We start from the raw sequence: 15,222 nt of genomic DNA on the forward strand, positions 1-15,222 counted from the left end.
CTGATTAGCTCAGCAAAGTGGCTATGTAAAATGACAGGTTTCAGAGTCGCAGCCGTGTTAGTCTGTATTCGCAAAAAGAAAAGGAGGACTTGTGGCACCTTAGAGACTAACCAATTTATTTGAGCATAAGCTTTCATGTGAAGTGAGCTGTAGCTCACAAAAGCTTATGCTCAAATAAATTGGTTAGTCTCTAAGGTGCCACAAGTACTCCTTTTCTTTTTATGTAAAATGAAACCTCCGAACCTGTTCAACCTCCCTGCTCTCTGTGAGCCTTCTACTTCACTTAACAAAGCCCGTTGCTGAACTGCCAGTGTATTTCATCAGTCAAATTGTCGGTTAAGGCTCTGATTACTGAATATTCCTGGTGCTGATGCAAAATGCAGAAGAACACAGCTTGTTTTTCACATCCGAAGATGAGTTTGCATAGCTGTAACCAGTTACACAGACCATCTTTTAAATGGTAAACTGAGCAACTACTGCTTGGAAGCCACTGAAAGAGAATAAATATGGAACTCAGTGAGGTTATTTATTGTAATTACATTTTCAGAGCATTATCAGGTCTTTTAAAAGACCTTTGTCTTAATTACTTAATGCTATAGTCCTCCCCACATGATAGTTTTGTCCACCGTTAAGTGCCAGCAAAGCATCCCTTTAAAAGTAAATTGATTATGATTTGAAAAACACAGTAGGTGTTCTGAAATGGCCAAGATACAACAACTGCCTGTGGCTGATTACCACAATGCACATGCTCCCCTTTTGAATTCCTTTTGGAATTCACACACAGGGTCTGATCCTGAAATATGTTGAGCCTCCAACTCCCGTTTAAGACAGTGAAAACCAACACCACTCAGCACCTACTGAAAATGCTAAGTCTCTAGCAGTATTAAGCCTCTATACAGACACTAAGTGGCCAGACTGAATATCACACAGTAAAACAATCAAAGTGCTTTCTAATCCTTGGTGTAGTTACAGTGCATTACATTCTAAACATTGGTTTCAGAGTAACAGCCGTGTTAGTCTGTATTCGCAAAAAGAAAAGGAGTACTTGTGGCACCTTAGAGACTAACCAATTTATTTGAGCATGAGCTTTCGTGAGCTACAGCTCACTTCATCGGATGCATCCGATGAAGTGAGCTGTAGCTCACGAAAGCTCATGCTCAAATAAATTGGTTAGTCTCTAAGGTGCCACAAGTACTCCTTTTCTTTATTCTAAACATTGTCACCCATCCAAATTGTCACATGCTCGGGCAGATCTCACCTCTAAGGCATATTCAGCTTACAGCACTGCTCTTGGCTAGATGTGGGTTTCATATTTCCTATGAGTATGTTTAAAGCACATTGCATATTCCACATTGCATTGCAATGCAGATGGAGCTGTAATGACCATATTAACTATTGAAACATGCATTACTGGAGAAAGTCCTGTATCACAAAGTGAAATAAATAGATGGTCTGTCTGCTGATACGCAACAGCACAAGGCGAAATAGGTGCAGCATATAAAAGTAGATTCGTCTTTCACTAAAATACATATTCATAGCATAAGCTATACCGAATCATTAATCAAATCTGTCAAGCCAGACACCTATTGAATCAGATATTTTTCCCTGCAAGCTTCTGAGTTTTATTGCATGCAAATAAGGGACAAAACTCATTAAAACAAAATAAAGAATAGTCCCTGGACACTTGATGCTAAATAGAGCTGTGTGAATAATTTATTTAATTACTGTTCCCTCTTTTTTTGAATAGCTTTTGATTTCCACAAATTTATTTTATTTTAAATCATTGGCTGTCCAATTTTGAGGGCTAATTCTGGCTCTCTAGCTGGTTTGCATATAGTGTACTGTGAATACTGGAAATTTGAGCTGTAATACTTCATTTTATTGGACACGTATGCTCCATGATATGCTTCTGTTCCATGATTAGCTAAGCATTGCTCCTGGAATCAGGTTCTAATTCAAGAATATTGTTACCAGAAAATTCCTTCACTAAAGTATTTGTGGGGAATTGGACACACAAGGTGTTTGAACACAAAGAGGATTTACAAATAAAGACCCCAATAGCATGAGTGGAACCACGGCAGGTAGTGCTAAAGGACCTCAAGTCTAGAAGCTGGACACAGGCGCTGACTTTCCAATGCACCCAGGGGGTGCTCGACCCCCGGCTCTGCCCCAGGCCCTGCCCCCACTCCAACCCTTCCCCCAAGACCTCACCCCCACCCCGCCTCTTCCCATCCCCACCCCACCCTACCCTACCTCTGCCCCTCCCTGAATAAGCCCCATCCCTGCTCCTCCCCCTTCCCCCCAGAGCCTCCTGCATGCCGCAAAACAGCTGATTGCAGCAGGCAGGAAGTGCAGGGAGGGAGAGGGAGGGGGAGTCACTGATTGGTGGTGTACGCCGGTGGGCAGGAGGTGCTGGGGGGAGGGGAGAGCTGATATTGTGACTGCTAGTGGGTACTCAGCACCCACCATTTTTTCCCAAAGTCAGCTCCTATCAAGCTGGATGCTCTTTGAGGGGTATTTGGTGAAGACTGAAGGAAGAGTCATAGATTTTAAGGTCAGAAGGGACCATTCTGATAATCTAGTCTGACTTCCTGCATACATTGACAACAGAATTAATTCCTGCATCAAGCCCACAAGTTCTGGCTGAGCTAGAGCATACCCTTCAGAAAGACTTCAAGTGGTGGAGTGTCTATCGCATCTCTAGGTAACTTGTTCCATGGCTAAAATTTGCACCTTATTTCAAGTCTAAATTTATCTACCTTCAGCTTCCAGCCACGAGATCTTGTTATGCGTTTGTGTGCTAGATTAAAGAGTCCTCTAATATCAGAAATGTTCTCTCCATGTAGGTAATTCTAGACTGTGATCAAGTCACCTCTTAACTATCTCTTGAAAAAGCAAAATAGATCAGGATTCTTTAAGATAAGGACATTTTTTTATAGTGTGTGAAGGCACAAAACAAACTCGAATCACAGACATGTTAATCCTTTCTCTGCTGCTCCCTTTCTCAGCCACTCTGGAACAAATCACTGAAGGATCAATTATGGCTTTACCACAAGCCTCGTGTTTGGAGCGGCATGCAACTGCATTGCTCCAGGAGCAGTCTGGGAACCAGATTGTGACTCAGAAGGGTTGGAGCCTTCCCCACCTCTTGGGAAAGAAGGTACACTGCTAGGAGTAGTGCAGGGAATTAAGGGGTTTTACATCTCGTTACTCAGTCCCAAAATTTGCCATTTTCAAAAAGACTTGAAGTACAACTATGAAGACTGTTTTGTGGGGTTTGGGGTTGGTGGGTTTTTGTTTGCTTTTTGTTTTTCAGGTAATAACAAAAATTCCTTGTGGAACAGAAGTTTTCTTTTGGGCATTGTGAAATAAATGTTTGCCAGTTTCATCTTTGTTTCGGTTACTGGGGGAATATTGTTGACCTTTTCCCATAAACATTAAAAGGAAAGCTAACAGATGAGCCAAAATGATGAAGCAATGTTTATGTGAGCATTAGTCAAATTAAAATTGGGTCATGATGGATATGAGAATGTGGAGAAGGGATTTTCATTACGGAAGCAAAACAACTGGGTGCTTTATGCTCTGTGTGGGGAACAGGGGAATCTCCCCTTCTCCATCCTAGGTAGGAAGTAGTAGTATTTAACAAGCATCAGGAATAGCATATGGACTTTACACTGGTTACAACATTTTGAATATCTGCCTCATACTAGTATCTATACATCTTTGTCCTTATATATTGCTTTTCCAGCCTTCAGCTTTAAAGTACTTCACAAAGGTAGGTCATTGTCAATATTGTTATATTATAGGGGAGGAAAATGGGGCATGGAAAGGTTAACTGACTTGTCCAAGGTCACACACCAGGAAAAGAGCAGAATTGGGACTAGAACCCGTACTCCCTGACGCCTAGGTCTGTATCCTAGCCAATTTTTACACACACACACACACACACACACACACACCCCCTCTGAAAGCAGAACTACAACACAAGGGACTGAAACACTGATTTGTGCTGCAGGTGGGGTAACAGCAGATAAGCCGAAGGAGGTTTGAACTAAAGCCATGCTTCATTCTGTGGGGAAAAAGAGGCCCAGAGTGCCATCCTGGACTGCTTTGACTCCCCTCTACTTACTCTGTGAGCTACTGTCTGTGTGAATGCAATATGCTTCTGAAACACCTCATTACATAATGTTGTATTCCTTTTTCCAACAATTCTTTCCCCTGATTCTGTCTGTGGGAGTGGGCCTTCTGTCATGTGTCATTAATGATAGTAAGGGCCAGGATCAGATGATGGCTGGGGAATCCATTTTCAACAAAATGACGGGCTTGACTCCCCACTGAAAGCCTTACCCTCTTCCAGCACTTAACATTTAACATCCTGGGTCAGTTCCCCACTGACAAGCACTCAGGAGTCCTGGGGAACATGGAACCAGAAATGCTTTTTATGTAGAAAAAAAAGATAAACATCTATTTACATAACAATGAAATTAGCAATCCCAAGCAGTATATTGGCAAATGGCTGGCCCCACAGTCCCAGTTATTGATTGCTTGGTTTGTTGACAAATCCCATTAGACTCAGGGTGGTCAGGCACCCACCAGGAGATGGCTCTCCTCAGCCTGTCTACCGTTATCCTATAAAGTCCTCTACCATTGCCAATCATCTGCCATCAGAAAAGTCAGCTCCCACAGCTTTGCTACTAGCTAGTCCTGTTCTGCAAAGTCAGATAGACCAGCTCATCTTCTGCCAGGCTCAGCCTCACAAAGTCAGCTACACAGATGATCCAGGATCCCTGGGATGGAAACCCAGAGTAAAGCAACACCCCTGTACAAAGCCCTGCTTGATCTAACAGTTTCTTCTCTCAGACAGTCTCTCATCCTTCTTGTTGAATTTGGGCTCACTACCAAATCAGAATCCATAACTTGTCAGGTTAGGGTGACCCACGTCTTCCAGGATCTACCTTTCTTAATTTCTCCTCCCTTATTTAAATACACCATTTAATACCATTTCCAAAACTAGCACAGAAACAATATAACACAAAACGCTGTACAGAACTATGCTAGGGCAAAATGATAGTTTATGTAAATTAGGCCTGCCAGTACTACTTCCTGCTACAGGGAGAGCAGAATGCTTATTTTCCCTTTAAGCCTCCTCACTTTAGGGCTTACATTGGCAACCTCATCTCTCTTTCCCTTAGGGCCCCCACTCTTCCTCTGGTTTCCCCATCATCACAGCACTGTCTCCTTGTCCAATATATTGGTTCAGGCACTCACTTCTTCCTGACCACTGCCAAAAACATCCTTCTACAGTTTTTGCCTCTAGGGGAAGCCGGTGACTCTGTAGCATGTATCAAGTATGTCACTTTTGTTACATACTGCCATTGTACAACAAAAATTCTTAGCAGGGCTTATACAATCAATATGTAACACATTTATTTGATCAATGATGTGTGAGAAAATCCAGAATCATCTGTGATATGGTTTATGCTTAATTCAAGACAATCACTTTCTTTCTCTTAGAATCCATCTCTTTTTTCCAAAGGACTTTAGAATGAAAGAACCTCCTCGTACAATGAATACTGATACCGAGACAATAAAACAGGATGAAATAGTATATGCAGAAATTGCAACTGAGTGAATTAAAATCAGAGGAGGCAGAGAATAAGTTACCTTGTTTCAAAGGATATAGGTTACTCAAGTGCTATCATTTTTTGTGGGTGCTGCTCTGCCTAATTAAGGATTCCACCCAGATGTACAAATAAAACATGGATCTGCTTTTTCCAATCTATACAATTCTTCATGCAAAAACTATCACTGTTCCATTCACTATAAATATAAATATGGCAGCTAGAAACTATTGCTAATTGATAATAACAATTTTCACTTAAATAGTGCCTTTTGTGCTAAGTTTCAAAGCATCTTACAATGATTAATTCTTACAGTTTCCCTGTGAGGAATACCCATTTTTTAAATCTGGAAATCAGTGATTCACAGAGATTGTAAACTTTCTGAGGCACAGAGATTGTAAAGTTTCTGCAGTGCTGTAGCAGTGACACATTCACAGTTTAAGTGCAGACATAACCTTACGGTTTGTACCGTGTTTAACACAGTGGTACTCGGACCCTTCGCTGGGGCCTCGAAGCTCTCCCACAATACGGATAATAACGAATAGAAAGAAATAATATATCTAATATGAAAACAGGTAATTTCCTTTAATGTTTTCTCTATGCAAAATGGCCATCCATCCCTTATTTTAATCTTATATCTTTACTATGAAAAAAGCTATAAGAGAACAGATCAGAACAGATAACTGGTATCAGGGAGTACCTGGATTCTGTTCCAAGATGAACCACTGACTTGTCTTGTGGCCTGAACTAAGTAGCTTAATCTTCTTATGCCTCAGTCAACTCCTACTGAAGACATGGGTAAAAGGTAATCAAACCAGATATGATCTGTGAGCTCATCTTGCTTATGGAGACAAATTGTAGTCCTCTCCCTACCCAAATACTAGCCTATATATATATAGGATATAATCCAGCATACGACACTCCTCTCTCCCTAAGAGCATAAACTTCTTTCCTATGTATAGCCAGCACTAAGTGTTGTGGTCTTTTCAGAGATTCAAGGGTGTCGTCCTTCTAGAAGAAGGTGCCAGTATAATCTTGGTCCATGGGGCTTGACACAGATTTTCTGGCAGGCAATATATTCTTTGATGTCTTTGACTTTGGAGTTGACAAGATTTGAAGTAACTGTTGACCCAAGTAGGAATTGAAGATATAAGGATTATCACTAGATCTGGGTGGGAAATGGTTTTCCTGTCCCACAAATATTTTCAAAAGTTCTAAAAATTTTACCACCCTGAATTGGGACAAAAAGTCAAAATATAGTGAATCAAAAAACTGAAAAAACCCATTGGTTTGGGTCAATCAAAATGTTTAATTTAGATAATTTTGAACCATTTTTTTTTTAATGGACCTTTCTCCCCATGTGTTAACCCTTTATTTTAGTCTAATTAGCTTGCATTTGAACAAAAAGTCATTTAAACTTCAAGCATGAAATTTTTCATTTCAAAAAAGTTTAAACTAAATGTTTTTATAATTTTGAATGTTTTTTCAAAAAAAAATTGAATCGGGAGATTTGTCGGAACTTGACTCTGTTTCATGAGTAGTTTCATTTTCAACAAATTGGCATTTTTTGATAGAAAAAACATTCTCTCAAAAAATTCCCAACCAGCACTAGTTATCAGAAAGGGTTACTTGGGATGTGCAGCTAGTCAAGGGAATTGTTCTAAGACTATTTTCCAGAAAGAAGAGGTACACAGGACAATCACTTGACACAATTCACAACAGCCTAGAAATAAACAGCATGTTTGATATGTCAGTCTGTGTGCCATACAGAGAAAACCAAGCATTTAAATTGAAAACTAAGTACATGAAACAACGGAAACAACATACAAATGTGCACTCACACACCCCTTATAATAGTAGTAAGTGAAGGGTGCCCACATTATAACAATGTAAGACTTCCACATACAAACATTTAACGGGAAGTGAAATCCCTATTCATTACCACTATATTATTTTAATAAATTCTCCATTTAATTCTCAGTTCTTATGCAGAGTCAAAATGAGAACCAGAAGCATTACCTCCTCCAACTACTGTATAGAAAGATCTACTGAAGTCTAATAGCTACAGAATGATGACACGTCACTGAATTAGCCAGAAGAATTTGATTTATAAAAAAGAGTGACCCTAAGTGGTATAATAGTCATAGAACAAGCGAGATCAAGTTTGCCACATGCAGAAACTGCAAATGTAACTACCCCAATAAAAGCAGTCTCTCTTCCCCAATCTTTCCCCATTGAAATCAATGTCTTTCCACAATGTGCAATTACGTTTAAGGACCCAATGAACTCTGTGATAGCATGACTGGGTCTTTAGCAACTGAACATTGCAACTGTGTTGTTTACTATTTAAGAAGAGTATGATTCCTGTACTCTGGCTAAGAAATCAACTAGCACAAAGGAACTGAAGATGCTAACTTTTATTCTGTATTTGCACTCAGTTTTGTAGTATTCCACTCCAGTTATAGTACAGATCATCGTGATTAAATCAGTCAGCAGTAGCTCAAAGCCACCACTGGTTATCTTTCTGCCCTGATAAGCAGAGATCTCCAAATATACAGGCTTTGGAACAAATTCGCCCTGGATCACTTGCTTTGCTAGCAAGGACACTGCAGTATTTTTAAGAATATGTTTTGTTTTGGGAGGTCAGTGATTCTCGCCTGGGCATTTATTTTCTAACTATAACACCTAAGTAAATGTTTTAAAAAACCCAAAACATCAGTGCCTGTTTTACACAGCGCTTGTAAATAACAAATTTCTTGCTGGAATCTGAAGTAGGAAATGCCCTATAATTTCCATGGATGAAACAGAATTAAGGTCAAGCATTTTTGTTATTCAAGGAAATAAGTGCAGAATAACCAAATATAATTTTAAAGGAGACAGAGAGATATCTGTTTCTACATACGTTCTCATCACAAAACTCTGTCCATCTAAATCCCTTTTTAATAGCTGTGTTGCAGACAAAATGAATGATGTTGAACTGTTTGTGGTTTGTTTTGTGAACTGTATGCTTCTGATTATGTGTCTAGGGCCATTATGTACAATTCAGTTCCCCTCTACCAAAAAAACAAAGGTTGGGGGGAATTCTGTTACTGCAATTAAAATAGGTTTCAATCAGAATCATACCAAGCATCTCAAAATCACCCCAAGGAAGTATTGCTTTATCATCTTCTCGAAAATGTTACTTGAATAGAATGGAGTCTCTCTCTCTATTTGACTCAAGCAAGTTCAAGTACCATGGAATATTATACACCCTTTTCCCTTGGCCAAGTCCAGCTGGAAGACTGGAGCATACAGAATAGAATCTGAATTTTCCCAGGGCAAACCAAGACCTGTTGGGTGTATAATTAATAATGGGTAACTTATTCCATGATTTTTGCCTTGATTTATTATCTGGAATTATTCATGAGGAAGGAAATGGGACTTTCTCCCAACTGTTTTTGTTATTTAAAATTATTAGAATTTCAGCAAACAAAAAATTGGCTTTATAGTATGAGCATTAAAGATACAAAATTCGAGCTTATTTGACTAGATATATATAATTCACATTGTATATTTCTGTCCTCGGATTGGATGAGAATAAAATTTAGAAGGAGATTTTTGGAGCGAATACTCATGCTTACAAACTTTAGCTTTCTGCAAACGTATCTAATCATTCAACACTGGCTGCCTTTAGAATGCTGGGACCAACATGCTCGCTTTATTCTGTTTCTACCGGAAGTGTCAGAGAGCTCTTTGGCTCACAGAGCACTTGATTTTTCGTAGCACCGACATACTGCCACATTTTTTGCACTCACAAATAAGTGCAGTTTAATTTTACAGCATTTAGGTGCCTTAATGACCAGACTGTGGTTATAGATCACGCAGATACCCAAGTACTAAAACTACAACTCTCACCCACCAAATGGCATTTACAAATAATGGCTGGGGTGACAATGCAGGTACAATGTCAGAACTAAAGCTGAGCCCCTTTAGAAATCTGGGCCTATGTATTTTAGCATTATAAAGCTATTCTCTTTTCAGAGTCACAACACATACTTCTATCGGACCTATTCAGTTCTAAACATCTACACCTCCCTTCTTCTTCCCTGCCCATTAATTACGGAATCCCAGTGGGGACCCTAGGCTAAGATTTTCAAAAGTGAATTTGGGCACCTTACATTTTTGGATGCCCAACTCAAGACACCTTCAAGGGCCTGATTTTCAGAGGCTGGGTGCTAAAGTCTCAAGTTGGGCACCAAAACCTGGAGGTCCCCAAATTCACTAGTCACTTCTGAAAATCTTGACCATGAGAACTAAGGCCCCACTCCTGTGGCGAAGTGTGTGTGGACGCAGAAACCCATCCTCATGGAGGTAGCTTTGGAAAATGGGCATAAACAATTACTAGTCCCTCCCTTATGCAATGCAAATATTAAACTTCATTATGAATGCTCCTGAAAGCAACATTAGTTTTGTTATCAGCCTCATTATGCATGGCCTTAGAGCATTACATGTGCTCTGATATAACATGGAACAATTCTGCAGTATTATTGGTTCCTTTGCAGAGAATGCCTGCAAAGGCCAAATTCTAAAGAATGTGCCAATCTACTGTATGAAGTAGCGCATTTCAGAAAAAGCTCCGGAGAATAAAGAAGGCATCGTGTCCATATATTTGCTCCCCTCCTTCCCGCTATTTCAGTATTGCCAACCCCAACCATTCAAAAATCATGAGGCAGACCTCCAAAAATAACAAGATTGGTTTAAAAATCATGAGAACCTTATAAAAGTTTAAATCATGATTTTTAGTCCACCTTCTCCCCCTGCCTTCTCCCAGTATCTATGTGACTAGCACAGTACTACCTACTCGTGCATATTTATTGAAGGGAAGAGGATTTTGGCTCCTGCTGCAGGAGCTTTCGCAATAATTCAAGGCTTAGAGGGGTCGTCGTGTTAGTCTGAAACCACAAAAACATGAGGAGTCCGGTGGCTTCCCCAGATTATTTGGGCATGCCCAAATAAATCTGTTAGCTTTAAGGTGCCACCAGACTCCTGGTTGTTTTTCCAATAATGCAAAGAGCTCTTACCTTTATGCAATTATGGAGCACAGCCTGTGTGTCCTACTCCCTATCGCTTGCCCTCCCAGGCCATGGTAGTCACCTGTTCCCAGAACCGACAGTGTGTGCATCTCCATGCAGGACATTTTGCACCAGTGTGTGAAAAAGTCATGAGTCTCTCCTAAATGTTCCCCTCTCACTGTTTGTGGTGGGGACAAACCACATGAGGAACATTAAAGACTCACTCACTGATGAGGAACATCACACGTGGAGCTGCACAAAACTTTACTCCCTCCACCCCAAATAGTCAATGAATGCTCCATACTTTTTGTGGCCCTACTATTGTTTCATATCCTGCTGCTCTCTGGCAGGAAGCCCTCACTCAGGACTGGGGGATGCAGAGGAAGATGATGGAATCTTGACTCTGTCTTGCTCCTGGTCAGAAGCAGCAGCAGTGCCCAGATCAGGGAGGAAAACCCTGTGGAAATGAGAAGAAGGTGCTGGTGGAAGCTGAGCAACCTGGGCAGCACTGCTCCAAGCAGCTGTCAGGGGAGGCAATGTACAGCCATGGCATAGAAGGTGTATTGAAGTGGCTCCCCAAAAATATGTGCGCCCCAGGGCAGTGGGAAGAGGTGGGGAATGGAGAACTGAGCCATGGAACTGAGGTGAGCTGGGAAAGGGAAGAGAAGCTTACCTGACAGCCTGAGCCGGCCACCCAGGGCTGACAGTGGGAGCCCCACTGCCAGAGGCTGACAGAGGGAACCCCACCACTTGGGGCTGAAAAAAACAATCCTGCAATTTGAGTGTTCTATTGTGAGATCATGACCGAGGCTTAATTTTACTTAGAAATTGCATCTCTCATGATAAATTTGCGAGAGTTGGCATGTCTGCTATTTGTCTTCTTGCTAAAATAATAGCTAGACATAATATTTTGATCTTGTGAAATGCTCCTTTGTTATGAGATATTTATAGTAACACTTTTCAACAAAAAGTTGATTAGCTGTCAGTCATATCTATATCCATTTCCTGCTAGGCATAATAGTTTTTGCTAGCCTTCACTTTTCTTTTCACAGTCAGGCTTTCCTTAGTTGGAAGAAACCAAGCCCATGGTGATGATGTTAATGTTCTTAATACCTCTAGGTGTTGGATCTGTTAGTTTCCCCTTCAAGAACAAATATTTGATAATGGACTTTGCAGTCTAGCAAAGAAAAGTGTAACATGATCCAATGGCTGGAAGATGAAGCTAGACAAATTCAGACTGGAAATAAGACATAATTTTTTAACAGTGAGGGTAATTAACCATTGGAACAATTTACCAAGGGTCGTGGTGGATTCTCCATCACTAGCTGTTTGTAAATCAAGATGGGATGTTTGTCTAAAATATATGCTCTAGGAATATTTTCCAGGGATGTTCCATGGCCAGTGCTACACAGGAGATCAGACTAGATGATCACAATGGTCCCTTCTGGCCTTGGAATCTATGAAGATAATCAGATCTAAGTGTATAAATCTCTTCTGATAGATTCTGCTTGAGAGCTGCCTTTCTAAAAGGGAAAATTGAAGAAACAAAAATGAATGATGAGTGAATGGGTTTGGGTTTAACTTGTCAATATGAACATTATGGATTGTTATTAGTCTATTATGAACATTTTAAAACCACTTTGTGGTTTAATCCAGACAATGTGAACACAAGATTCCTAAGACATCATAATGAGAAATCCTGTAAGGAAGTAATTCTGAGAATTGGTTTCAAATGTTTCAAGTATAGCCTTGAGAATGATGTATTTCTATGCTCGTAAACTGAGTCTCAAAGATAGTTGCACAATGCTGAAAAACTATAATGGAGAGCTTTGCTAATACAGAATTACTGCCACGTTAACTTAAACAAAGCCCTTTATTGTTTGTTAATTAGGTTATTATTAAATTATTATTATTAATAATGAGGTTTATTAGGTTAGTGCCTAAGGTCCAACCAAGAATGGGGCCAGTGTGCAAGGCACTGTACAAACACACAGTAGTAGACAGTCCTTGCCCCAAAGAGCTTACAGTCTAAATAGACAAGTCAGACCCGGGGTAGAGGAAGAGGTGTAAGACACAGGCAGAATGAACACTGGGATGGCAGCTAAGTTAGTTCCATGATTTTATTTGAAAAGGGAAAGGTGAGGGGGACCAGACAGGGGAGAAGAAGGTAAGAAGGGCAGGTGAAGCTGAGGTGAAGAGACTGTGAAGGAGGGGGAGGGTTATGCTCCAAGCCCAAATGCTCCATTAGCATCTGTCCATACTCTTTATCTTCAAATCCCTTTCCAAACATAAATTAACAATCACAATAACCTTCTGAGACAGATAAGGCAACTGAGGCAAAGAGGGAAGAGACACAGATTCAGAGGACATTAAAGCATTAGAACTGGTAAGATAAAGGAAGGTCCCAGAGCTGTGCTCAGATCACTAGACCAAGCCATTCTCTCATTCTATAATCTGTCATTTGGTACCTCTTCTATTGATCAGACTGATGTTTAAAAGCCTTGTCAAGACAAGAAGATGGTCCTAGAACAGTAGGAAACCAAAGAACTGAACACATCTCTGGGTATGTTAGAATGAGGTAGCTTGGTTTATCACACTTAGAGGGGGAAGAGAAAAATGAAACTTGAGTTCAAGCCTAAAGGGAAAGCAGGTGCTTTCCCATTAGAGTTCTGGATTCATACATGTCCACAGTTCCTTCTCCTGTGAACAGACAGCATTCAGACAGCACCTGCTTAGGGGTGCCAATGACAGATGGGCAGCTTGTGAGCATAGGACACACAGGAGCAGAAGAGAGCACCTCCCAGTATGTTCCATGCTGTTTGTTGGGCAGGGGCGTAGGTTTAAAGAGCGGGTAGCATGTGCCTGGATGACTGATATGGAGTGAAATTGCTTTTTGTCAAGACAAGACGTATGGTACCAGTTTTAGGTCAAAAGTTGAAGCTTAACAAAATGTAAGTGGAGAGAAGGACATGTTATTTGTTCTGCCGCTTTCCAGGACCTGCAGTCCTGAGGTCTTTCCCCCACAGTAGGAAATAGCTATCTCCCTCCCGCCTTTCTTTGTCTTCTTTGGAAAAGGAGGGAATGAAGGATCCCTGATATCTAAGCTCTCAAGCTTTCCAGATGGCTGGCTGGTCTCGTGGCACTGCAGGCAATGGAAGACTATAAGTATGATGACTACTCCCCAGGTGCAGAGTTGGGGGCAGCAGGCTGACCTCCACCAGAGGTTGTCTCTGAGGCCTAGAGTCCATCCAAAGGGAAGAGGTGGGAGCTTTGTGAGGGACAGACCAAGTACATGGCTGGGGAGGCGTGAGCAAAACGTTCCAGCTGAATTTGCTTTTCTTGTGGATCCCTCAATGGAGTTAACAAGAGCCACCTTGGCTGGGGGGGGCGGGGTGGGAGTCTCTGTAGAGCAGCTCCCACAGAGCTACCAGGCACCTGGGGCCAGAGCAGCTGCAGGGATACAAGGCCTCTGTGTGGATCCTAGGGTTTCTGCCATGGGGGAAAGGTCCCACTGTCTTCCTGCAACCCTGATGGACTTATGCAGGAAAACTTGGAGAGAAAATCCTTTTGAGACACCTTTGCTAAAAGCCCCTTCCTGCAACTTTATGTGTTTGTGGCAGGAGGGAAAAGAGAGGCATGTAGGACCCATAGTATTAGCTGTCAGTCTTATTGATGTACATGACTAATGACAGGATCCATCTGGTTCTTTTGCTCACCAAGGCTCCCCAGAGGGATACACGGGTGATTTGTTTCATCTTTTGTATTTTAACAAATAAATGGCATTTTTCTACCTGTTCATATTTTTTAAAAATAGGCAAATAGATAATAATTACTAGCATGGAGATATTGATATGTTAGAAAGTTAAAAGACATGACAAAAATAAAATCCGAATGTGCTCATAACCACATTTTATAATGTGTCTGAACAAATAAGGGAGCTGTTCAGAAATACAGTCATTTAATTAAATATAGCAAAGAATTAGAAACCAATTAATTGCTTAGCTACGGAACTGTAAAGTGCGTTTCATTAGTTGAGATGTCACTAACCTACTGTGCTACTGTGCCAACTGAATTTATACTTCAAGTAAATTCAAATGGGTTGCGTCAAATTCAAGGCTCTTTCAAGTGGATTAAGAAGAAGTGTTATGTTGAGATGACAAGTTTAAAGCTTAAAATTATTTTTTTAAAAAGAATTTGCACAATTTGCACGTCAAACAGATGGATGTGCACAGAATCAATTTACTTCGGTAGCCTATGATCAAAAATTTTGGGGGAGGGAGAAAGAATGAGCCTCTAGAAAATGTTTGCTCCTTTTCTAATGAAAATTGGAGACATCTGAGTACATAGATGAAAGCATTTCCCCCTCCTCTTTAATAATAGCCCTGGATTCAGAAATTAAGCATAGCAGGAAGGAAGATCTTGTACAGAAGAGCATATCCCTGAACTAATAAAGCATGCTGTCTAAGTTTTGAAATAAGTAGACACTTCTCATAGAGAAAGTGAATATGTTGCTAGTCTGTAAGCAGATGAGATGGGAGTGCAGTGAGGTT

This window comes from Eretmochelys imbricata, chromosome 8 (assembly GCF_965152235.1).
Source record: "Eretmochelys imbricata isolate rEreImb1 chromosome 8, rEreImb1.hap1, whole genome shotgun sequence".
NCBI classification, from domain to species: Eukaryota; Metazoa; Chordata; order Testudines; family Cheloniidae; genus Eretmochelys; species Eretmochelys imbricata.